This window comes from Ornithodoros turicata, unplaced genomic scaffold (genome assembly GCF_037126465.1).
Source record: "Ornithodoros turicata isolate Travis unplaced genomic scaffold, ASM3712646v1 Chromosome36, whole genome shotgun sequence".
NCBI classification, from domain to species: Eukaryota; Metazoa; Arthropoda; class Arachnida; order Ixodida; family Argasidae; genus Ornithodoros; species Ornithodoros turicata.
This window is the reverse complement of record NW_026999366.1, coordinates 633,480-660,210: the sequence shown is the minus strand read 5'-3', so window position 1 is coordinate 660,210 and position 26,731 is coordinate 633,480. Positions and strand designations below refer to the sequence as shown.

At 46.3% G+C, this 26,731-nt stretch overlaps 2 long non-coding RNA genes across 2 annotated transcripts; one reads left to right on the top strand and one right to left on the bottom strand.

Moving 5' to 3' along the window:
- Positions 1 to 1,559: 1,559 nt before the first annotated feature.
- On the bottom strand, positions 1,560 to 14,968 carry LOC135373955 (uncharacterized). Its single transcript, XR_010416685.1, has 4 exons — positions 14,853 to 14,968; positions 7,257 to 7,642; positions 5,743 to 5,843; positions 1,560 to 3,261 (listed from the first exon to the last, which is right to left on the bottom strand). It is a non-coding gene; the product is annotated as an uncharacterized LOC135373955 (long non-coding RNA).
- Positions 14,969 to 20,018: 5,050 nt separating this feature from the next.
- Positions 20,019 to 20,778, top strand: LOC135373942 (uncharacterized). The gene is made up of 2 exons (XR_010416677.1): positions 20,019 to 20,258; positions 20,603 to 20,778. It is a non-coding gene; the product is annotated as an uncharacterized LOC135373942 (long non-coding RNA).
- The last annotated feature ends 5,953 nt before the right edge of the window (positions 20,779 to 26,731 follow it).

The window sequence follows — 26,731 nt, the reverse complement described above, 5'->3', positions numbered from 1 at the left end:
CCTCTTTCCCTTTGTCGCTAGAGGTCTGCGTTGCTTGTGGATGTCACTGTGAACAATTAAAATTTACGCCGCCTTCACACAGCGGTGCTGAATGAAAGGAAGACGCCGAGGCAATAATACAAAATGTAGCTGTCGTGTAGGACATCTTTTTTTACACCTCCAGTTACAAAAATGTACAGGGATGTCGTGAACCTTTTGGAGGTGAAGCTGTAGGAGGTGCATGGACTTAACAGTTCTTAGTTTATTAATTTGTCTGTTCTATAAATTCGGCGATGCCGAGCGATGCAGGGAGCTTATGCGCGGCAGCCGCGAGGGAAGGTATGCGCGTTTTTACAGTCTCGCGAACCGGTTACCGCATCATGTTTTTTCGGTTGACTTCCGGTTCGTTCAAGGAGAAAGAAAAAAATGTTTACGGTTCGGTTCGGGTTCGGTTCGGCAAAAAATAACGTTTTTTTCGCGGTTTTCAGTTACGGTTCGGTTCCGACCCCTGGTAGTCACTGGAGTACTCACAGAAACTGCACCGGTGCCTCTTTGTAGCTTTGCCAAGCACGGGGCTGTGCTCAGAGCGGTTCACACCTGCGACAATAAGAATGAATATAATGTGGCGACCAACACCCACATATTATGCCAACATTGTACATTGCACAGTGACGACGAATACAAGTAAGGGAAACAAGACAGGGGCAACGCCATCTAGGCAGTGCAAGCCTGCCTACTCGTCGACGTGACGTAACGACTAGGAGTCATCCAATAAGGATCGTGTTCTCAACGGCCGCAGCCAACCACGAATATGCTTTCAGCGGTCGTTGCCATGGAGACGAGCCGCCGTCTGCCGCATGGGCAGCCACTGTCGTCTGCGACTAATGAACGTCCCCGCGTACTAAACGGGAAAAGAAAATAAAGCCCAAAACGGTCCGTTATTTTTTTCTCCAGCCTAACTTTCTGGAAAGAGTGTTGCACTTGTCGACAGGTTCAAATTGGCGGAAGTTGGCTGAATGAGTTTCGAAGTTGGCTGCAATCATTTGCAAGTTATTGAATTCGCAGAATGACAAAGTGCAGTAGCAGAAGAATTCTGACAATACGTGTCTACGCAGCGAATGAGAGACAGCAGGCATTAATCAGGCCTGTGTCTGGGTGGCGTTGGCAGGGGCAACAATGACGAACTATGCGGCTACACATTGCGCAATCTCTGCTCCACATTCCCCTTCCTGTTCCAGGGGACAGAAGAAGCAGGTACCGAGCTACAGCAAACATCACTCAAGTAACCGTAACGTCAGACAAAGGGTATTTTCCCAAGAGAAACCACAAACACATAAGTGTGTCCCTTTTCTTCGGAGAGGAGAAAGCAGAAGTGCAGAAATTGTTACGTTCACACTTGCGAATATGTCCATAGGGATCTCGGTTTTCGTGTTTAACCCGATGTTTCACGATGGTTCGCTCCTGAAGCAATTTTCAAGAATTGAAGTAGAACCCAATATCTACCCCGAAATCTTTGCAGTCCTTCAACTCGTCATTCTCGGTAAACTGTCAGAAAAGCGAATCATAATATCAGCCAAGAGAGCTATTTGTGGCAACCTATTTGTCCTCCTTTTATTATTCTCTGCTGCAGGAGAAAAAAGGACAGACTTTTGTGGAGCTCGCACAAGCGTTTCAATACCGCAGTCATTCACTGCCCCAATTTCGAGCAGAAATGTGAAGATTATTGTTTATCCTCCCAGTGTCACAGCAGCGGCTTGCCTTCCTGTGCACTTCGTTTCATTCGAAGATTCCCCGACGACGTATCAAACAGAGATCATAGCGCCGATTTCTTCCCGAATTCTCGTGCGCAAATAGCACCCAAGTCTACCCCTAACGAATTTTTAAAAAAATCATCAAACTCGAGATGAATGCATTGTATCTTGCCTACGTCCGTTTCCCGTGAAACCCATTATTTGAATTCAATTTCAAGCTGAGTGTATGAGCTTTTGCTCATACATAGCTTTAGCAATTGCTGGGCTTTTGGGGCCTTTTTTGGCAGGTGCCTTTCTTGGGGATGGAAGAAAGACTAACTGAGGCACCTTCCTCGCTGAAATGCCACATTAACTTCGACGCATTAAGAGGGCAGGTATACTAAAAAAAATTGTCTTGAATGTGCAGGGATCAGGATTATACGCGGAATTATCAACCCCGAGACCACATACCCTCGCGCACTCAAGCAACATTTCCATATAGTGGATAACAGTTATACCATTCCCCACTTATTTTTGCTACAATGTATGCTATTGCAACTATGCAGTTGCATGCTTTTTTTTTCTTGTTCCTTTTTTGTGTATTTCTTTGTGTATTTTTGTGTTTTAATTTTTCGTATATGTCTAAATTTACTCACACTCGTTAGTTTTTGCTTCATCTCATGCTATGCGCGCAGCTCCAGATATTTTTTTATAATTTAGATGCAAATATATGGCATTGAATTTGAATGCAATATCTTTAATTCAGTATTTTACTGTCCGGTTCACTAGAGGCTTAGTGTACCCGGACGTACCCGGAAGTACCTGGAGGTAAACTTGAGATGCTGACACAATATTGTGCGCACAAAGCAGGGATGAGATCGAGTGAGCGCACGTGACAAGCAGTAATGTAAAAACGGTGACACAAAATATATATGGAATATCGTGCTGACGTGTTCCGTGAACCACTGTTCAATGTTCTAATCAGAAAAGGTGACACGGGTACTCTTCAATAACCATGCAACAGATGCCCATACGAAAGGTGTACTAGGAACAGGAAGCTTAATCAGAAAAGTTCTTCCAATGACGTCAGCAGCAGAAGACATCTCGATGCAGAGGAGAGGCCTCAGTGCCCTCGCACGGACTTAATCCGCTCCACCTCATTTAAGGTGTGCCCTCTGGTGACGTCGTAGTTGGTCCTTCCGGTGGAACGGCCACCCGCAGATGGAGCATGTGAAGTTCCTCTGGTCCTCGTGCACCTCTTTGGAATGTCTGTCCAGGGTGTCCTTGGAGGAAAAGGCGCTCCCACAGACGGAGCATGCGAAGTTCCTCTGGCCCTTGTGGATCGCTACCAGATGTTTGTCCAGGGAGACCTTTTGCGAAAATCTTTTCGAGCACACTGGCCTTCTCCTGGGTTTCTCCCCGGTGTGTGTTCTCTCGTGGACTCTAGTGCGAGCCTTGTAGGGACTGGAGTAATCGCAGAAGCTGCACCTGTGCCTCCCTGGAGGCTCCTGGGCGGCAGGCGCTGGAGGCGTGCGTGCGCGGCGGTTCAAACCTGCAGGAGGAAGGACAGACACGACTAAGTATGCCGACCAATGTCATTTATGCCGAAAAATACAACAGGGGGGCAACGATGCAGCGGCGACAGTGATGTGGTTACATAATTGCGCAATGTTCGCTCTGCATTCCTGTTCCTTACCTGCAACGCACACACAGACACGTAAAAGAAGAAAGAAGTAAATAAACCAGGGTCCGCTAAGTCGCATCACGTGAGCCAGCTGAAAAACATCTGACACCCACATGACACGATTTAGCATATGCACTGCCCCCGCTGGTGATGAAACTCCCCCAGCCCAATCTTCATCATCAAATAAAGTAAACGTAGCTTTAAATAGGTTGGTCCGTTCCGTACGTTGTAGTCCAGCGATTCCACTCACAAAGTTCAGCATTAATGTTTTGAACGCTTATTTTTCTAACCGTTGGGCTTTCAAAACTGATTGTTTTTTTTTTTTTTTTTTTCAAACAGCCGTCAAAGGCGACACCAAAAGGCACGGACGAAGGCAGGCAAAGATCCAAGTCTTGGACCACACGCCGTATACACCATCTAAGGCCATTTGAAGCCCTGCGTGGCCGGGGATTTTGTGCAGAATTCCTTGTCAAAAATGGAGGAAGGGGGTTCAATTGATGGGCTTCAATGCTTTTTTGTGGACTCTCTAGCACATGCTTTTTTTTATGTGTGGTGAGTGTAGGAGACAGTTGGTCGTGCAAAGCGGTTGGAAGCGGTGCTGGAAAAGTTGCGGTACATGATCGGGGCAAAAGAGCTTTTCTACATCCCTACTGTCCAGCCTTCACTATGCAGTAGCCTATCTTGAAGCGATAACAGTGCACTCGTTTTGCAAGTTGACATCTTATGCTGCATTTCCATACTATGTGTGGTTCTTGAAGCAGCCGAGCTGGAGGAACAAGAATTCATTGCACCATGGCTAGAGATGCCCCCCCCCCCCAAAGAAAAAAAAAACAAAGAAAGACGGAACTTTTCGGAAAAAAAGTTTTTTTTCTCGTCTCCGGAAAAACTGCCCAGAATTTCCAGGAGACAAAATTCAAAAATGTAAATTTTAGTGCCTTCGATGCGTTCCAACCCGGCAACAGTGCCTTAGGTGCCTGTAATCCGTCAGCAACCACCAACTTAGAGCTCCGTCTGGCTTCTCCAAGCGATCGCCATCGCGTTCACACAATGTCGGAGTTCTCGTCGGAGAGGACGGGTTGTTCCATTTATCTATCACTGGGTAGACAGTAGTCTCATGGGATGCTCTGCTCTGAATTTATGCCTAGAGGGTGAACACTATTAAAGTTCCTAGCTCATTGTATACTGCGGCTTGGCCGGCAATGCTTCGACTCAGCAGTAAGTGTGTTTGTATCCATTTTTTCCAATTTTTCGGAAAAAAAAGAACTCTTTTTCCGAGTAATTCAAAATTTTCGGAAATTTTGGATCTCTAACCGCGACATCAACACACATCAAACGAACAGTGAAAGCAGCAACCAAAGGCCAACGATAAACTTCACAAACAGAGAACTATCACAACTATGACGCTAAGGGTCACCTAAATAGTAAGTCAGAGATTGGAAATAACTGCCTTACATACTCTTATTCATCCAATGCATGCACACGTTTTTCAGAAAGCAACTTTGAGAAATACATCGGTAACATCATTCACATCTCAACATTGTACAGATTTGCAGGGCTAAAAGGGACTGGTATGATGCATTGGTACCGAATGAGTAAAAAAAAGTTCATGTTCTTGATCAAAACGGTACCAGTACGAGAGCAAAAGGACAAAAAAAAAAGGGTGTCACATAATGTTACACACTGTAAAAATGGAGGCACGTGTATTTCACGCCGAACATTATACAAAGACAAAAAAGGTGCCCTTGAAGATAAGGGCAGCATATCAAATCTTGAGGCAAACAGAAACAAGAAAATATATATATATATATATATATATATATATATATTTCTTGTGATGTATGAAGGTGATGTTAAAATGACGAAAAAGAAAGGTTACAAACTGCATATCAAACACGTGCATGCTGATTTTCTACTTAGTACACTTGCTATGTAAATCAAAGCACGCACATTTAACAATACATCCTTGCCATGAACAGGCATGTGCATAATCACCAGCAACCTTGACCACGTAAGCTTGTTCACATCCAATATGCAGGAATATGGACGTTTGTGTGTCAAAGCGTTTGCGAGAAGCAACCTCTTCAATGTGTGCAATGAATAAAAAAGTAAATCTCAGTAATCAAAAAGTAATCTAAAAGTAATCTTACTAAGCAAATCACGCATTATTAACATAATTAACATTTAAGATACATCCTTGCCACGAAAAAGACATGTGTACACTCATGAGCGAATCTGACCCGGTGACGTCACCAACACTATATATGCAGGAATATGGATGTTTGTGCGTTAAATCATTTGTGAGCAATCCTTTCAATATGAGTGTCCTTTTCAGCGAAGTCTCGCACATACTTGTAGAACGCATTCGTCATTGGGTCTGCATCTGCTTGTAGAGCACTTATCTTCCTTCTCCTCGCTGGTGATGCTTTTAACTCATTATGGACATATGGTTCCTGTATGAAGAGAGCCATCATGTAATTGAACATTCCTTTTGGTTAGCATCGGAACAGTTGCCAAACGAGCACTGCTGCCTTCCTCACTCGTGGATTTTTTTTTTTGATTGCGTGTTAACGCCGCGAAGCAACTGTGGCTATGAGCGGCGTACAGACGTGGACAGACGGAGAGAGGACAGCAGGAACAGGGGGATTAGTATGCGTCCTGGGCCGACTTCAAGGGGAACTGTGCCGACATTCGTCTGGAAAGCCTTCGGGAAGCCCAGGGAAAACCTCAGACAGAACAGCCGGTGGTAGGATTCGAACTCACCACCTCCCAGTCTACAGCACGACCTTGGTTACCACCAACGAGCGGACGCCTTAGCCCACTCGGCCATGCCGCTGGTCCTCATTCGTGGAATAGCTCTGTCTCGTGAACCTTTGCCAGGTACACTTAGGATGCAAACACAATGTTAAATGGAAGATACACGAAGCAGACTTTCTTTTAAAAACCCGAAAGAAAAAGAAAATCACAGCCTTGTCAACTGGAGCAACAACCCAAGAGAACATGTTGATGCTTCATGCCTCAAATATGCAATGAAAAAAGAGTTGCTCCAGGGATACCAGTGCAAGAAGACACGTTAATGTCTCCCAAATTTAAACACAAAAGTTTCTCCAAGGTTAACAATGCAAAGGACATATTCATACAGACAACAGTCTGAACGCCTGAGAAATAGTGAAAAAGCTTTCCCTCAGGACAAGAACAAACTATATTGATGCAGACGACAGCCTCAACAGCTCGCCACACCTTCTACTCATTTATTCACCTCGTGCGACCTACGCATGGGAGTCGTGTCGAACGAAAACTGTAACACGCGATCGATTCCAGTGTCCCGCATCGAGGAGAGGGTAATCGGGAGTCAACTCTTGAGCACGTTCAGCGCTTACTCTTAAGCACCTCGAGTCAAGGAAATAAACCCACCCACCAGGGTGTCTACCAAACTACAGACTTCAAATTCCCTGACTGTTCCAGGTTTTCCTTGACTATTTCGAGCGAATTCCCTGACGAAAAATAAAAGGAAACTTGGTACATGCTCCTATGTTCTGATACAGATCCCTCAGTCCATCTATATTAAGTATTAGCGAGGCCTTCCCACTTTTCTGCCATGGTCGTATACTGGCGAACTGCTACTCGCGGTAACACTGCCGCGGTATCGCCTCTCAAGCACCGGTTGACGCTCATGATCCGCCGCACATCATCTCGGCACTTGCCCGCGATTTTCCCCGATTTTAGCCAGTTTTTGGCCAAATTTCTCTGACAATACCCCCGACTTTTCCGGTCGCGTCAAAATTCCCGGGCAATTCCCTGTTTCCCAGGTCTTCCAGGTTGGTGGTCACCCTGAACCACAGACTTCAACCCCAACGGCGGTATACCTCATCCGAATGGTACTGTGTCTGATCCTCCCGTACGAGTGCTCTCCCGCAGACTGAGTAGGTTGTTCTCTTCGCTCTGTCCCGTTCCCAGTACCAGTTCGCCATGCAAGGTCAACACCAACACGCCCGGCTTTTCACTCCGAGTAGGTGCGACTCCTCTGAGATTGACGAATGCCCGTACAAGTTGCTCTGTTCCGAAAATCCCCTGAAGCACAGTTGACACACGTAGTGCCTCTCCTCGGTGTGAATTTTCTCGTGCTTTTTAACGTTGGGCGTGTGATAGCTCGAGTAACTTCTGAAGCGACAGCGGTGAGTCTCCTTCCTCCGTCGCTTTCCTGGAGGCTCCTCAGGGCCGAATGCGTGTTCGCAATGGGAGCCTGTGACGCCTGTAAGACGGAGAAACGATTTCCAGTTAGTAGTAGGTACGGGCAGGGCAAGGAAAAGAAGAAGGTGCAACAGACATTAGACAAGTTCCTGTAGACAAGGAGCAAGGTAAATATAAATGGTAGCGAAGCTTGCATTGGCCACCACGTCTTCAAGGGCGGTCATGACTGTCAGCGCACACATGAGACCAGGTGGGGGTTGCTTTCTTTTATCACAAGTAAATTCGCCATGCCGTTGTAAACAGTATAAATACCAACATGAGACAATTGATGTTCTGAGGCTTGAACGCAGTGACTTTTCAGTGACTTCCATCTTTCATCATAAATACCCATGACAGAATAATGCGCAAAATAACCAGTATGACAGTCCATGTACTGAATAAGCACGAACGGATAATGTACAAATTCCTGCAAACACAGGTGGGGCCCAGCACCTTAATGTCCAATGCATGCTGCTATAGCTGTCCCCACGCACATCCGAAACTTTCCACATATACCTCGTACAAAGAGGGTGGAAGTGAACATATTTGGCACGTGAAGATCGCATTATGTGATATTTGCATACTGTGTGGTGCTATGTCTGCCCACAGTTTTTGGCATTGTAACCAATGCTATGCATTGGAATATCAGCCTACAGAAATCACAACGTTGTTCAGTGTGTACACACCCTGCTGATGACTACTTCTACTTTGACCACAACAGCATTTTTGTATTAAAGGCATGTCAAAGCATCGACAGTGTTCTGTGCTTCTGCTATTTTGTGCACATTTTGCCATGTGGTGTAGATTTTCAAGCTGCAAAAGGTACATAGCCCTGCACATAAGTGCCCCTACATACTGGCGGTTGTACAGACAACTGCTGAACTCAGCGCAGGATTCAAAATATAAAATTACGTGCTAAGGATCTATGTACACAGGTGTACACACACTAAACATAATAGGCACAGACTACTGAACTCTGCATGGCTGTCAAGTTACACATAACACAAGAGCTATGTGCAAAAGTGAACTTTGGCAAATCGTGTGCTACACAGGAATGAAAGAATTACGAGAGATCATGTGTGATCTAGGTTACAACTGAAAGCATTGGATAGACAACAGAACCATGCATATCCTTTTGCATGAAAAAAACTTCTGGTTACATCACTGCAACGTGCAGAGATTACGAACTTAGTCTCGCTGCCTGCTGCAGTGCCTTCTGACATAACGTATTACTTCGTACTTCCTAATTCCTTTGTCGTGCAAACCACAACAGTCACCTCAGAAAAAAGTGAAATAGGTCATCATACACCGATGGAGAACACAAACTCAATGTGTTTGGCACAAGTGTGTCCAACACTTCACGCAGCTTGGACCTGACCCCTTAGGACGTGAGGAATGTCTTGACGTTGGCTTTGAAGGCTTCCTCACACCCACCCACAAACGTCGCAAAGGCAGGAAGAGGAACCGACAGCTCCAAAGTCAGTACTGTCCACATTCTTGACACTCAAATAAAGCAATAGCTGGCTACTGTCCTGCATTCCTCCGAAGAATGTCCCATGTTGGACTTGGTGGTTTGGAATTCAAAAGACTACGATGGCGAAGAAAACGGCTATGAACAGACACAAAGTGCGTAGTCAACGTACGGCAAACTCATAGCTAACAACATGGAGAGGGACAGGAACCGGAATCGTACTCGGCTTTGTCTATAATCTTACGTATTACTGGCAGACCGCGCGAGTTGCTATATTAAAAACATGCATATTGCAGTAGTACACGTATTATTCGCGCCTACGATTAAATTATTTTTGTTTACCTTCGTAGTTTGCCCCTCAACAACTACGCTCGCATGTGTATCATGAAGGGAGCAGGGTTGCTAACACATATTTCGTATCATTCCAGCCTTCGCTACCATTTATATTTACCTTGCAAGGGGTAGTTAGCCAAGATGAGCCAAACAAGCAGACAATACGAAGGGAAGGGTCTGAAGACCACAGCCACTGATATTTCGAACGGAGACCGTTCACTGTCACAGAGAGTCGAACTGAATCCGAACTTGAACCAAAACCGGAACTGAACCGAACCAAAAGAGCCGACGCCATCTTGGAGCTGAACCGGAACTAAACCGGTAAAAAATACCAGTTATCGGTTCAAATAACGGTTCACAGGAAATTAAGTGCAAAACTTGGCGTGTTGTGCATGAACATAAAAACTATTTTTCGTATTTTTTTCTTTATTTACTATCTTTTTAGACTTCCTCTTGCATGCCGAAAAAGTCGTGCCCTGAAACAATTACTGGATTTTCTCGAGTTACGAAATAGCAACAGAGAGTAAAGTTCTGCAAACTGTTAGGAGTGCTAATGTCTATGACTTATACATGAATACATATAAGAATTAGGCGAATCTGCGACAGTATTGGGCAGTAGTCCATAAGTGACATATACCATAATATATACTAATCAGACTCAGCTATACACAGGGTGTCCACCCTAGCAATAATCGAAATAAAAATAATCGCTGGCACATAGCCACCGTCAAAGCCAAACTGCCACTCTCCCACGACGTTTGTGTCACAAACGGGCGCTGTATTGTAAGACCAGTTCGTTTGCAACACAAACATGTCAGTTTTTGTGTGTATTTTGTTGTTTTTATTGACAGGGCTAGTGTGTTTTATATCATCTCCACAGTTATCGCAGGCACCCTGTACATACATACAAATGCCGTCGGCTGTGCGACCTCAGGTCTTTCAAATGTTCTCTTCTTTGTTTGCCTTTTCTCTTGTTTCGTCTTCTTCTGTGTGCAGTGCTGTGAGAAAGCAAACTACCTGAACCCAGATACAGCATCTGTCCGTGTGTACGACGCTGCCGTGTCACGTCGAGACTGGGAGGTACCCGGGTTCGAATTCCGGTGCCGGTTGTGCTGTCTGGGGTTTTTCCTGGGTTTTCCTCAGACGCTCTCAGACAAATGTCGGCACAGTTCCCTTAGACGTCGGCCCAGGACGCACTTTACCCCCAGGGCGTCAGTCGTGGCTTTGCCCACGTACGTGAGACCGACAACGGGAAGCCCTTTCACCATGACCAGCAGCACCACCGTGAACGACGCTACAGGATAAGTCCGAACATGCGCATGTGAACTTACAGAATCCCCTTACACAGTAAAGAGCCAGGCGTCTTCATGTGGGTCAGCATGAAAAGAACATACCTGTATGGCTTTCTTTGTGCATTTGAAATAAAAGAGGCAAAAACAAGCCTGCTGAAACCGCATTTAGGAAGCGCCAATAGATCGAAAATTGGTCGAACTTTCTATTTGCACTTGCCCTTGCCCAGTCTGTGTTCCACCCACACTTCACTACGGCTGTAGAGGACGATGGTCTTCCTTTACATGAGTCCCGACCGGCGATGATGGTATGCCACGGAGAGGCGATGACGGTGGCCTATTTCCATGGCCGCGCCGGTGGAACGGAGGCAGGTGTTCCAGGCGCGTGGCCATCTTCGTCAGTTTGTAGTTACTGAAGTCCTAAAGAGAAAGAGACTGGTGGAAACACCAGGTACCAGGTTAGGGCGGTTTAATCTGCGCGGCACAGAACTGAACTGCCGATGTGCATGCGAGCTGTGCACGAGAAAACAAACGGGTCGATTCGTCGTCGTCGAAGACTACCGGCATGCAATGAGTGGCGCTACAGTTGCCCCCCTCCCAGAAGACCGGAGGGGTCTAGCCCAGGTCACATGACGTGTCGAGGGGGGTGGCTGAGGCGCTGCGGGGTTGTAGCTGGAAGCGGTAGTAGTTGCGTCTGGCGGTGGATCGTCTTGGAGGTAGGCGGGCTTGAGCCTATCGATGTCGAGTGTTTGGTCTTTACCGTTGACTAGGATACGGAAAGACTTATCACCGCGGACGATGACGCGGCAGGGGCCGGTGTAAGGGGCTTCCAAGGATCGCTGTACGGGGGGGGGGGAGGGCGAACGTAGGAAAACGTGGGTGGCGGAGGCGAGTTCTCGGGGTACATAGAATGGTCGTCCGACGGATTTTGGGGACCGGGAGAGGCCGAAGTTGGGAGAGGGTGGACTGGAGTCGGGCGAGGAAGTCCAGGGGCGAGTCCAAGTGGTCTCGAGGGGCAAGAAGCAGCTGCCCCGGAATTCGGAGGCTCGATACGTAGACCATGTACGCGGGGCAGCAGTGTCAGTCCGCCGTGACGGCACAGCGAATACCGAGGAGTATCAAGGGGAGGTGATTATGCCAGTGGGTGCGATGCTCATATGCCATGATGGCGGATTTCAGATGACGATGTCGACGAGCCCGTTGGCCGCGGGATGATAGGCGGTTGTGCGGTACCTGGTTGTTCCCAACATTTTGAGCATGCAGCGAAATAGGGAGGATTCAAATTGTGCTCCTCGGTCAGTTATGAGTTCGGCTGGGGTCCCGAAACGTGCGACCCAGGTGTGCAGAAAGGTGGAGCATACAGTTTCGGCGGTGGCGTCCACTATAGGAGCGGCCTCAGAGCACCGAGTGTACCTGTCTATGCAGGTGAGTAGGTAGCGGTAACCGTTGGATGAACGAAGCGGGCCGACGATGTCCACGTGAATGTTGTGAAACCTGTGATCCGGGGGCAGGAAGGCGCCAAGGGGGGAGGCCGTGTGACGCTGCACTTTCGCACGCTGGCATGGGACGCAAGACTGGGTCCATTTGCGGATATGATTCCGCATGCCAGGCCAGATGATCATGATGAGATGAGGTGGTGGGTGGCACGGACGCCTCCATGGGCAAGGGAGTGAAGAGTGTCGAAGACCCTGCGCTGAAGTGTGGCCGGTACGAAGGGGCGCGGCGTACCGGTGGAAACGTCACGCTAGACGTGTTTTTAATTCAAAAAATTACGTTCGCTGAGTGACCCCTGGTTTGCCAACGATGCCAATTCCGAACGATGCCCGGCTACCCAGAGCTGACGAGCCGCAAACACGGCGAAAGACGTGTCCTCTGGTGCTGTCGCATCGTTCCATGAGTATCTGTTTCTCTGCGTGCAGCCATAGAAGCCATCTTAATCCGTAATTTTGAATAAAAACACGTCTAGCATCATTTACTTGTTTATTTAATGGCTTTTTGCCCTCATTATAAATCACTGGCTTGCACTGTGGCATTAAGGAGTGCTCGGTCACCCTCCCAGGTGTGTATCGCTCGCTGGGTGACCCCTGGTTTGCCAATTCCGAACAATGCGCAGCCACCCAGAGCTGACGAGCAGCGGACACGGCGAAACACGTGTCCCCTGGTGCTATCGCATCGTTCCATGAGTATATATATATATATATATATATATATATCCGTTGCTCCTAGAGAATAGTAGCAGCTAGCGGATAGTAGCAATAGTAGCTGCTATCCGCTATATACTAGATAAACAATAGCCGGAGCTCTTTGGCTGCTGTTTAAGATAAGTTGGGCCTCATCAGCAGTACGCAGGCAGGCAACGTTTGAGCGGATGGCGTCAGAAGGTCACGTAACCCGTGTTGCCTCCCGTCAGGGTGAGCTAAGTCACCACTGAAAGCCCAGTGCGAAGCCAGTGAAGTATACTAAAGAAGAAAATAGCCGGAGCTCTCTGGCTGCACTGATAGCATATGTTTGTAAGTCAAACGTCGCCATGACAGTACTGGACAGCTCTTTCGGCCTTCTTGGGCCTCATCAGCATACGCGGACAGGCAAAGTTTGAGAGGATGGAGTCAGAAGGTCACGTAATACGTGATTTGTGCAGTCAGGGTGAGCTTACTCACTACTGAAAACCCAGTGGAAAGCCAGTGAAGTCTACTAGGGAAGATTCGCAGCTCTGTATGCAAGCTCAGGCCTTTTTTTTACAGGGACAAAAATAGCAGGAGTTTGACTTACATACATATGCTATACGTGCAGCCAAAGAGCTAGAAGTCTCATTCATTGCTGATCATTACAAACACGAATAATACAGCTTACATCAAGATGTCGCCGCCTCCTGCTGTTCACACTGCTCATAGCCACAGTTGTTAGAGGGAAATAAAAAAAAGAAGAAATAACTGTCCAGGGTAAGGTGCACATATCTCAGAACACGCTCTATCCACCCACACGAGTAAAGATGGTTTTACCTGGTTGCATGCGTGCGTAAGGTGAAGCCCACCCCTGTGATGAAGCTTAGGATCGTGCTTTATAGTGCAGTACGTGCTTTGAGCTTCAACATAAAAATTGACTTCAATGGTTATCAAGCAGAATGACAAATAGAATCCACAAATGATGCTATGGAGTGAAGCGCGTTCGTTCGCAAGAACTAATTTTGCCACAGATAGTACAAGAAAAAGAAAAAAAAACATTCAATGTGCATTAAACAGAGGGCAAGAAACTGATCGTGAACCTATATATTGAAGCTCGCACGCGTTCGAAATAAAAATAAAAAAAGGCTGAGCAGGAAGATCCATGTGATCGAGAAAACATCGATAGTTGATGCTGTGCAGAGAAGCTGGTTTGAGAGAAAAACAATTTGAATGACCAAGAAACCCTATAGAGCTGTGAAGCTTGGGCTCGTTTTTGTTTTAGACAGCGTGCGTTGCACTTGAACCTACGAAATTATCTAAATCAAGCAGAATGACAAAGCATGGTGGTGCTCTGCGCTCTAGCTCAAGATTATTTACCGCACTGGCGCGCAAACGCTTATTAAACAAATTGGTTGATGCCATACAGTGAAGCTTCGCACGTACTCAATCTCAAAAAGGAGACTGAACCTAAGCTAACTATGGAGAAACACAATACACATCGCCTAGAGAGCTCTCCCAGAACATTCTGGGGAAAACATAGCCAGCTTATATTTCACGCAATACACCTCGCGTTCCTTCGACACAGAGCACAACTGGAAGCACCATTACAAATATCACTTCAGGGTGATCACACAACGTCGTATTATGAACAACTTCATCTCGTAAAAATTAGCTTACCTTAAGAGCATCACAGTTACAAACATCATGCACATAGATTCACGAACCCGTCACGCGACGCTGTACAGCAGGGCAGGGAAAGATTGATTTCCGCCGCGTTGACAGGTCTCACGGTTTTAGCCTGCCCGCGCACATCTCATACGCCGTAGCTACGCATACACAACACAAGTTTGAATGCATATTCCGCGGGTGATTGCGACACTCATGCGCCGTTACAGACGTATCAAAATATCGCGCATCTTCCAGGATTACAAACCTAGCCCCAAGTCTACAAAGAATAGAAGAATGTCTACAACTTACCGTTATGCCGTTATACCGTGCCATCCGCACTGAAACTAGATAGCCAGAACACACTCACGTAATATACCCCTCCCGGTGCGTTCCCCCAACATGTTCAGTGAGGCCATCTGTTTTATGTCAATGCTGGCTCGTTCCCGCGTGGTTGTAAATCACGTTTTCCGAGAAAGTGGGTCACCTTGCGAATGAGCCGACTGCCTGCCACAGTGTGTTCCAGCCATCTGTTTTATATCAAAGCTTCCGCAATTTGGGCTCGTGGAGTCATACAACGTGGAGCGGCGTTTGGTGATGTTGCAGGAGGGTGGCTTCATTTATAATTCAATGATGTCCGCCGGTCACATTTTTCATTTCTCTCGAACAGAATATATGTTAGCTCACCCACAAAGAGCTGCATAAGGTGCCTGACCGCGGGTCTCTGCGATATTTTGTTCTCCGTCCACGGCGCTTCCAAGCAACCGGCGCGATTTCGCGGCTTCAATTTTTTCCAACTTTGTGGCCTTGTATCTCTTAAACGAGATGTCCCATTTGAACGAAAGTTTTTTTGTTTTTTTTTTTTGCTGATAGAGTGGATGGTGCGCGTTCCACCATTGGTTATTAAATTTATATGGTCACGAGAAACGTATACGAAAAAAAAAAAAACATCCCAAAACGCAACAGAGAGCCTTTTTACCGCACGTTTGGAAGGTCATGGCCGAGGCCGTGGATCTCCAACTGTGATGCTCTTTGCGTGCGCTGAAAGATCTTTTTTTTTTTGCTATTTCATTTGATGTTAAATACATTGTTTTATCTTCTGCCATTACCCCGTAACAATGCTGTAAACACGGAAGTGTAGGGGGAAATTCTCATTTTCGCTACAGTTGTTACACAAAAAGGACATCTGCAAAATGTTCGATATTTTGTTCTGACATAGCTGAGACATATTTCTTTCAGGATATGGAATAAAATTTTTGCTTATTTTGGTCCCACAGGGCGCGCAATTTTCTTTCCGCACAACAATGGGGCAGCGCTAGCAGGGGTCAGACATGCGTACAAAGTGTGGACTTCTACACCACCCCCTGTCTTTTTCATATTTATTTTTTGCTTTCGGTGAGGGTGCCGTCATGCCGAAGGCCGACTACAGTAATATGCACAGATCACTGTGATGTCCGCAAACAAGCAAAACTTCGTTTTTTAGGCTTTCCCACTCGGTTAATCCCTTCAAGGTTATGTGCTTGAAGGAAATCGGACATGGGAACATGGTATTTGTAAATACTTCGGCTTTGCCGAAACGAAGCGCGAGAGGTCTATTCTCTCGTAATTTTGATTTGTTATTTGCTGGTTTCTTGCAGTTGTGAACAAAGACAGAATTTCGAACACTCAGGTGATCTGCCACGATGACGACAGATTGCCCAAGGACTGGTCGCCTGGTCTTCCTGGGAATGATAGGACATGTCCGGTCCCTTATTTCTTCAAGGTGAACTCCTTTTAAAAATGTTATTTGAAGGAGTTAGCCTTTCAATGGGTGAGAAACTCGGGGCGCTGCGTGGGAAACGACGGTCTTGAGGCGTCTGTGGGGTTCCCGCCGCTGTCCACATTGACAAGGGCCTTGCTTTCCTCGATGCTACGTATCGATTTCGTTTTGTTGTCGGCGTAGCGTGTACTTCTACGCTGCTCATGGCCAGCCGTAGCCACACCAGAAGTCGACTATACTGCCCGGACTACATTCAACGACACAAGAAAAAAATACCCTGGAACAAGAACTTCTGGCCGGTATAGTTGATAGTAACAGGGCTTTTGAACACCATCTTGAGCGTCTTGGAGGCAGTCACAACACCGACGAAATATGTGTGAACTGCTACAACACGTTTCGACTTTAGGTTGCTGAGGCAGGGCCTTCAAGTGAACAAGCTCTCCCGGCTTCAAGCCCTGATGATGCTGACTTCAGTGACCCCACCGAAATTGAGCAGACTGTGAACAGGAGCATATCAGACTGGACGGAGAAGAAAATATCGCAGAAATCTGCGGTCAGGCACTTTTTGCATCTCTCTGTGGGTGGGACAACGTTTTTTTTTTTTTTTCAAAGGAAATAAAAAATGTGACCGGCGGGCATCATTGGATTATAAATGAAGCTACCCAGTAGTTTCATGTTTGTCAAGCTAATCGAGCGTCTTATCTGGTGAACTAGCCCTGTTGATATAATTCACCCGGGATATGCACCGCACATTCGTTGCTTTATATTATGTATAATCGCTGACATCAGTGGCGTATCTAGGGTGTGGCAGGTGTGGACAGGTGCCATGGGCGCCATTATGTGGTCGGGTGTGAATGTGCCAGGTCGGGCACTCAACCCTGGCACATTCGTAAATGGTCTAGAGCAACCGCCATTAGAGAGGTTGTAGTGTGAAACCTAGTGCAGACAACACGAAAACGCATCCCCAAGGACATCATGTTAACCATGTTGCCATGGGCGCAGGTAGCTCTAGATAAGCCACTAGCTGACAGCATTGCAGGCTAGGCTTGGCAGCCTTATCCGATATCTTTTTCTTAAAGATAAATTAATATAAATAAAACAATCCTGTACCGGAAATGATCCAGGGCTTTAATCGTTATTTCTTGGGATGGAACAACCGAAACCACGAATCTTCAAATCCTAGTCAGGAATTCGAGATTGGGGAACCCGCATCAGAGTGCCCAAAATTCCGAATAGAATATTTGGAATCCACCATCCACGTTTGTTGGCTGCTTTCTCTATAAAATTTGCACCTGTGGAGACCGCCGAAAGCCTGACTGGCTGGCGGGTGTTTTCTTGTTTGTTTCTGTATTTACTTTGCTCTCGACTGGAAGAGTTGAGCAGCAACCCTTAACTTACCAGTTTAAAACTACCACCTTTTTTTTTGTTTCTCGTTTTGATTGATTCTTTGTCTTATTTTATGTATGTGTGACTTCATGTATTTCCTGTAGTCAGATGAGGAACGCCTTAAATATATTACATTTTAGAAGTATATGGGTATGTTTTCTCCTGAAAGTGAACTAAATCCCGACGCGTGCCAAATAAGCTTGATCACAAGATATTCCAACGCACTTCCAAACATCGAAGCCATTCTACAGAAGCACGAGTCCCTCCTCCAAAGCAGTGACCGACTTAGCAACATATTCACAAATCCTATACAGGTAACATACGGACGCGCAAGAAACCTGGCAGACTCCTTGGTCAATGCCAAAATCAGCAAAACGAGCACCCCGTACACGGGAACACGACCCTGCAACCTCCCGCGCTGCAAAACATGCAAGCACGTTCAACACGCTAACTCCATCAAAAGCACTGCGAGCAATTACACCCACCCCGTTAACCATGCATTCACATGCACAAGCTCCAATGTCATATACTGCATGGAATGTGGCGACTGCTCTATGCAAAACATTGGTGAAACCGGCCAACAAATGAACAACCGCCTTACCGGACACAGAACCGACACGTCCAACAAACTCCCCAAAGCAGTCGCCGAACACTTTAACGTTCCTGGTCACAATTTTGACAACATTAAACTATATATTCTAGAAACCGGGTTTAGACCCACACGTGACAGACGTGATAAGGAGTCTTATCTCATGTCATCTTATCTCAAGTTCAACGCTCTTCAACCCGTCCGGTATCAACAAATCACAAGGCACCCTAGAAACACTTCACAAATAAAATATGCTTTTCCCTTCTACCTCCATTATCATCTGTTATGTTCTGCACGGCCACTGCTTTCTGCTCTCTTTATTGCATGCCACAACTTTGTATTACAAATATATATATTAAAAAAAAAACTTTGCTCGTTCTGGAATTTTCCCTACGTTACCACTAACCTCCCTATCTTTCGCTATGCTTGCCAATTGTTCCCTGTTGTCCCGTTTCGTCCACGTGTTCGTGAACCTTCCATTTTTCTCTAACCGGTCTCTAACCCCACTCCGGCCGTAGAAGCCCGTACGGACCCTTTCTTCCCTCCGGGCTGTTGACCCACAATTCGCATGAACCTTTAAACACGTCACACCTAACCCTTTAAATACCATGCCAATGATGAGGACCGTGCCCAGAAGAAGAACAGTCTCTGTTCGAAATATCGGCGGCTTCTGTCCTGAGGCAACTCCCTTTCTATGATTTAGTTTGTTTCTCATTAAACAAACGTCGCAGTCAACACACATTGTTGGTAGAATGCAGAATTAACGTTGAATATGGCTGAACAATGCAGAACGCAAATTGCGAACATTGGTTCGGCGCTGATTTTACGTAGTAAATTCAGCATGTGAAATGTTTTACGTGAATATAACGGGATTTGTTGCACGCAACTTAACCGTAGATTGTCATACGTAAAAACACCGTCGAAAACTGTAATGAAAAGTCACAGAAGGACAGACGTCGAATATACAACTTTGCTTTTGCGAAAATTTTGCCTGATACCTTGCCTGCAAAAAGGCTCAAACAATGTGGGTCAGGTGCGCAAGCCGTTCAACAGCGCTTTACCAAGGGAGCTTTTGCGTGATTTTGCTACTGTTAACATTGCAAGAGATTCTACAAAGAAAATATTAATATGGTAGTAGTTCAATACATGAGAAACCTATAGCCGACGGGAAGCCAGTAACTGCTCTCCGAGTAATCCATGCACGGTTATTTTATAAAATTCAGAGCATCTTGAAAACCCTACCTATAATCAAATTCCCTTGATTTCAAGAAAAAATAAACGTTTTTGCGTTCGAGCCCCCTTTTCTCACCATCCGCCTTCACCCCATATTCTTAACTCTACCCCCTTCCGTCTGAGACCCTTCACACCACCATACCACCGCAATCCTGGCGCCAGACCAGCCGGTCACAGGCGAAATCTGCGCAGAAGGCGTATTTTTTCGTCAGGCGCAGAAGAGAGAATCACGTGATGCCCTAGCCCGTTGCCAGCCGCCGGCTCTAAAGCGAAACGCACCGCCTCGAAAATATTGTCGCCACCAGCGTGCCAGCTCGGAAGATCTCTCATTGGCTGCGCATTATATGTATAAATATTTGGATGTTCATTGGTCTAAAAAACTGGCGTCAGTTTCCTTCGCGCTGATTGGGCGAGAGTCATTTGACTGAGGAGCGAGCATCCGAACGCGCGAACCGCTCAACGGAAGCAGTCGAACGGAGGAGAAAGAACGACGTCGCGTCTTTCCGGCCACGCGTGTTCTCTTGGACTGCAACCGTTGTGCACGCAAACGCTACGGGGTAGTTTGAGGGTTTTGAATGCTTTAGATTTAGATTGTTGTGGCGAACTGCTAATGTGAGAACGGAATGGCACATCCACCTCATCATCGCAACAGCGGGAAGACGAACATGACATGGAATCCCTGCACTTCCAAAGGACGCAGAAATCGTCAGAGAGGAAGTCTGCACTCTTTCCGACGTACTGCAGGTGAACGGTAAGACAAGTTTGATTAGTTTTTTGTGACTGAAGGAAGTAATGCAGGTTTATCACGTTAAGTGTATTACGTACAACATTTACGAGTCACTCGGTATGTTAGCGGCGTTTCATTGTGCAGTGCATTGCCATAACTTGTACGTTTCTGATATGCCGTTAATCAAATTATGTGTGGTTATGATAGTTGCCCCTCATGCGCGTCGCAGCCGTTCATTTACTGTGATCTAAGAACATTCGTGACAAATGCCTCGGTGTTCAAATACGAAATCAAGATAGATTGCCTATCATAGCAGTGATTTTCGTGCAGAGTTACGGATCATCAATATATTTTTTGTTTTGTTTTAGTTCTCCCGCAGCCACCGGCAACAACGACGCACATAGCTCAGCATTGGCTTTTGAACGGCCCTTGGATGTCGAAGCACCTAAAGCTCCAGTGAAGCCTGTTACAAGACGTAAAAAGATATGTACTGTAGCTTTTTCGAGGCAGTTCTCGAGGACAAATAAAGTGGATTTGTCATACACTATCGCTTTTTGATTGTCTGCTTCGGGACAGCATGATCGTTGCTCTACAGCAAGACAGCAAACGCTGAACGGCCCTTGGATGTCGAAGCACCTAAAGCTCCAGTGAAGCCTGTTACAAGACGTAAAAAGATATGTACTGTAGCTTTTTCGAGGCAGTTCTCGAGGACAAATAAAGTGGATTTGTCATACACTATCGCTTTTTGATTGTCTGCTTCGGGACAGCATGATCGTTGCTCTACAGCAAGACAGCAAACGCCGAAGACAAACCAACTGACGAGTCGGGTGGGGGCAGGGGGGGACGAGAGGAGAGACGAAAAACCCGAACAGAGAAGGGGAAGGAGGTTGGGAAAGGACGTCGGTCTGCGCATGCGCACTGGGCCTCAGCTTTTTTCACGCGCAGCAGCTCGGGGACGCTGTGAGTGGCTCTTCGAGATCACGTGGTTTGGGCGCCCGCCATTTTCCCTGGACCATTGCGTAAACGGCAGCTTCCGGCGGATGCCGTTGCGCCGTTGCAGCGGTTAATTTCGAACTGTTCCAGACGCCGCTGGAGGATGGGGTTGAGGAACATGACGGCGTCTCGATGTCTTGGAGGAGTGCTGTAATTTCCAGCGCGAACAGCTCCAGCACTGGTTAAAGTTCGTGATGCTTTAAGTGATTATCCCTCGTAGGTAACGGATGCACCACATGCCGCCACAGTCTATACAGGTAAACGACCGTGGTGTATTTGTTTATTAGCGTTTGTTTGAGACTCTATTGTTCTTCCAGTCGATTGAGTCCACCGAGTTGAAATGAAAATGAAAACGATCGTGGCTATGCTTGTAGGCACATTAGTGTGCGTGTGCTACTTTTAATTTGTGGTCGATTCACTCTACTTTTCATCTTACGTGTTCTTTTAGGACTCGGAAAGTGCGTCTTTGAGCAAGCTTGGAATCATTTACCGTCTAATGCGCTACAGGCAAGAATGCTACGTAAATAGTAAAATTATCTAACGTTGACATGCCTGTATCATGTCTGTGTCGTTTTTCTAAGCGTGCTTCGACGGCGGAACTTCTACTTGGCCGGTGAGTTCCAGGGATAGTAAACTACGAAGGAACAATGAAACCGGTAGCCGTTCATAAGGCGACAAGTAGCCAGAGGCTACAGTGGCGTCGCTAGCAGGAAGGACACGAGCTAATTATGCAGGTGAGTAACATCGATGATCCTCGTGTGCATAAGGCGGCGATATTGTAATCGTGATCTGTATAAACGGACGCTGTGTGGTTTGCAAACATAAATAACCACTAAGTGGTCTTGACACAGGTATGAGCAGCTGATCAGTTGGCACTTTACGATTTTTTTACAGATGCAACGCCGAAGTGCATACGTGTACAGATGAGCAGGGGACCCAGCACAACCACAAGCCAATAATACAGAGGATGAACACAAGTGCTATAGGACATTCAAGTCAACACCTTTGTCATATGTGCGTTGGGTAATAAAGTGATTCTCTTCCCCACCTTCCTGCGAAATTATTTCTATACCAGACTTGGGATGTCTAAAGGGACATTTAAAGTGTTAAGGGGGTATACTAAAATAGATGCAAAATTGCATTGAGCCTGTAATTTTTATCGTCATGAGAGCGTTGGAAAAACGTTGTAAAGCGCTGTTTATTTTATGCTCTCATGTCGTACAATCTGGTAAGTTGTATTCACATATAAACATAATTTCATATAGGTTAAATTTACGTTGATCGGCACTTGTTAAATTAACGTGTTTTCGTGCGGATATTTGGCATCATGATTTCACGTTCGCTTTCATCGTCGATCCAACATTCATTTTGTTGATATCCAACGTTTTTTCTATGTCGATCTATGATCTATGTCGGATTTACAATAGCGTGTTGACTGGGTATTACATTCTACTTCAACAGACTTTTCTGCAGAGATTTTCCCCCTGGCTTTTTAATATAATTTTTTTTTAAAAGAAAGTTTCCAAAGATTCGGCATTCGTAAGACTCGTGAATTCGGCCCCGGCAAATTCTAGATCCGTCCTATCCATAGTAATTTTTCGCTCTCGCTTGTTATTTATCCTCGAGTCCTTCCATGCTCTTTTAGAAGTAACTTGCTCACTGCCAAGCGCGTGTGAAATGTGACACTCAGACGAAGGATAACTCTCGCGCTTTGTTTGGATCGCGTCATACACAACTAGAGAGATATATGTTAATTGCAACTAAGCAACGGAAGCGGTAGCGTTGCTGCTTACAGTCTACCTATGAGCACCGTATAGAAGGGAAATTCTGGAACACGAGAAAGGACGGCACGAAAATGCAAGAAATAAATCATTTATTTTAGAATACTGCTGGTTCCTGAAGGGACCGTGGAAGAAGTAGGGAAGGTAGATTAATTAGAACATGCACATATAGCACACCCATATTGTGACGTCAATTCGAAAGGTACTTGGAAAAGGGTCGCGGTAGAGGGGTCCCAAGTTTCATTTTGGTGACGATTGGTAACGCGAGTGTTCTCTATACCGGTAGACTCAGCTAAAGAGTAGCATAGTGCACTGTTGTTCTAAGATAGAAGAGTTTTTCCCTTGAGTGTAATGCCTATTAAGCGCACGTGAAAATTGCATCTAAAATTAGAGGGATGGTGACCCCGAGATATTTGTACTGGTGCATCTCCTGTACTAAGCTCCCTTGCAAGTGAAAAAAAACTAATTTCTTTTGAAGACGAGGAATGGGGAGTTCCATTGCCAGGGAGGATGCTCTTCCTCATTGCACATGGTGATAAAATAATGAGACCTTCGCAATAAGGACCCAAGTCCTATGGTATCCAGAAAGGCCTTGAGAGCTTTGAGAGCAGAACGTATGTGGACCTGATGTGGTCTGGGAACAAACAGTATTGTGAGGGAGATGGCGGAGGGAGAGTCCAGCTCATTATGGGATTCCGAGAGTACTGGTCGGAAGGTTGGTGGTGTAGGCAGTGGTGAAGAATGTGCTCTAGATCTAATACAGCTCACCAGAGGAGTGTCAACTGGTCGAAAGCGTCAACTCCACTGCGCTGTAAAAGCGAAATCCAGGCGCATTCGGTGAACCGATGCGGTATCTTGACGAGAGGTTCTGCGAGGCATGCGGAGAGCCAGCTGATCACAGCCCCATCTTAAGTGAGAAAAGTGTTGAATTATAGGAAGCCGTCGCTGCACTTTTTTCCTTTTTTTTTCGATGTGCTTAATGTGGCGAGCGAAGCGCAGGTCTCCATCCAGGACCACACGAAGGAAGCGCTGGAAACCTACAGGCTCGAGCTTCTTTGCAGCAACCCAAAAAGGGAAATTTTCTCATAGCCTTGTGAGTGAAAGGGAGCTCGACGCACTTTTCGAGCGAAAGGTCCAACGCAAGTCTCGTGAGGTACAGATGGACAGCTAACGACGCTGAAGAGCTGGTCGTAAATTTGCCTGCTGTGCAAAGGGCGACCTCATCGGCATACAGAGGGAATGCTACTTTGCGAGGAATTATCGATTTCAAGCCCGCCATTACCCCATTAAACAGCGGATAACTGAGAATGCTTCCCTGGGGTACACCTTGCTGGACAAGATGTTTAGGACTTTGGCAGGGGGAGTAGGGACAGAGATTGTTGGGTCCCAAGGGAAATCTTGAACCCAGCTGAAGAGTGCACTAGATACACAACAAAAAAAAAGTGCGAGAGACGGTATGATAGGCGCGTTTGATGTCTAAGAAAATTGATCCAACGACCCTCCCGCGCACACGAGCATGTTTGCGTGTAGAAACTAGGTCGAGGTGTAAGCGCGGAAACTCTACAATATTTCAATTGTCTCTTCCCCCCCCCCCCCCAAAAAAATCGGTACAGCAAAAATCGGTACAGCAGGAATTGACACGCATTAAGGTCGGCACGAACATAGTGTCACCGCGAGACATCATGTTCCACTGTGGCAGCAGCATGCAAAGCCAGCGAGTACAATACAAAGCGTGCCAAAGTCCCAGTTGTGGACGGCCGTTTCATGCCTGTTGACTCTTGTCGACATAGCGTAGGGATGTGACACGCTTTGACAATCTTTGCATTTACGCTCAGTGGTCATACACGTTGCAGGTCTGTCGTGCGCGTGCTGCGAATTTCAAATAAAGGAGGCCGTTGGGCTAGTTGGTATTCCATGGCAAAGTGCAAAACGCGCTGCAAAGTGTTGGCAGTTGGCAAGTGTTGCAAACAATTGGATGCGCTTCGACAGTCCGAGGGCGCTTGTTCCGGTTTGTCTCCAACTGTCCGTTTTCTTGTTGTCTCTTTGTGTCCCCTGTACCGGGGTTTTATCGCTTTTAGATGTCCGTTTTGTCACGCGTTGCAGCGTCTTTTGCACTTTGCCCGTTTATATCTGATACACACCATCTATGGCGTCATGGCTGAACGGTTAGAAATAATTGATTGTTCTGTGTACCATCTTTTCCAGAATGTTGATTTACGGCGACCATTGCATACCCTTAGGACTCAGAGAAAAAGGATGCGATTATCTCGTTCTTCTACATGTTACAGCACTGTGGAGCAAGCAAATAGAGGAATGTAAAACACCGGACTTGAACTGTGAGTATACAACAGTAGTGAGACTGATGGACGCATGCTTCGTCCTCCATGGTGTCTTCGTGACATTGATGACGAAGGTATCCACATTTTAGAATCTGTGTTTACATGACTACTGCCATTTCACATCATCATCACTCTACTTCACGGGAGAAAAAGGATGGACTGTTAAGGCACGCAAAAGAGAACGCAAAAACCTAACACGGTAGATCCTGATGAAAGATGGAAGTCAGTGAAAAAGTTAGCCAGCTGTAGGACTCGAACCCACATCTTTTGGATTACCATTCCCGTACCGAACCCAGTACCGAACATCAATTGTCTCACGGCAGATCCTGTGTGGCGAACGAACTTGTATTTAAGCAGAGAGAGAGAGAAAAAGAGACATTACCTGTGCGACAGCTGAAAGTAGTGACCTTTTAGTGAAATGTCAGACTCAGTTTTGAAGTGAGGTGAAATGCGCCTTAGGCCGGGAACAGTACTGAATTATTGTGTACGCGGAGAAATTGTGCGGCGATGCAATCCGTAGGTTGCACTAAAATGCCGCTAAAAACTAGCTGGCGCGTTTTCATGTAGTGTAAGCAATGCGTCCAGAGTAACGATAAGGCGAGGGTGCGGCATTTTTGTTAGCTTCGCTGGCTTTCCCTTGAGGCCAGAAGAAAGATGCATGACGCCTACCTTTCTAAAAAAAGAGAAAAAAACTTATGCCAAGTGCTCCCAATAGGCTTTTGGAATTTTTCCCATCCACATATCCTCCAATTATTTCGTCTGATTAATTAGGCATAATGAAAAATAGCCGAGACTAGGCGTAATACTGATACCGATATCTACTTTCTTTCGTGCAAAGCTCGAGATCAATTTTCCTTTCCGGCGATGTTCCAGTTGCATCCAAGCGCAACAAGGAAACAGTGTCCACCGCAGACACTGAATGCGACACAAAATACAGGCAGGGACACAGTCTTGCAACACCAAAGGCTGATGAAAAGCCAGGACAAGCAGATGTGAGCCCCGAGATGAAGGAACAACAGTGCTGGTAAGTGCTTTTCCTCATGAGCGAATGACCGATCCACACCCGTGTTAAGGAACGCAAACCAAACTTGCAAGCACCATACCGATATTGGACGGGTATTGGACTGATTTTGGAAACCGATATAGTCGATAACGGGCCGATACTGGGTACAGATATCAAGCCAGCCAGTTTTCAAATGCCCTGCCGAGGTACCTTATATTCTAACTCTACTGGCAACATACTTCCCTCAGCCTAGCGTTTTCATCTTTAGCAGAGGAGGGTGGTCCACCAGCTCTGATGGAAATTTGTAGTAAATAACCTACGTAATAGGGGGACGTGCGGTCCAGGAGCTTTTCCCTGTCATTGGTATGATACGCGAATCAG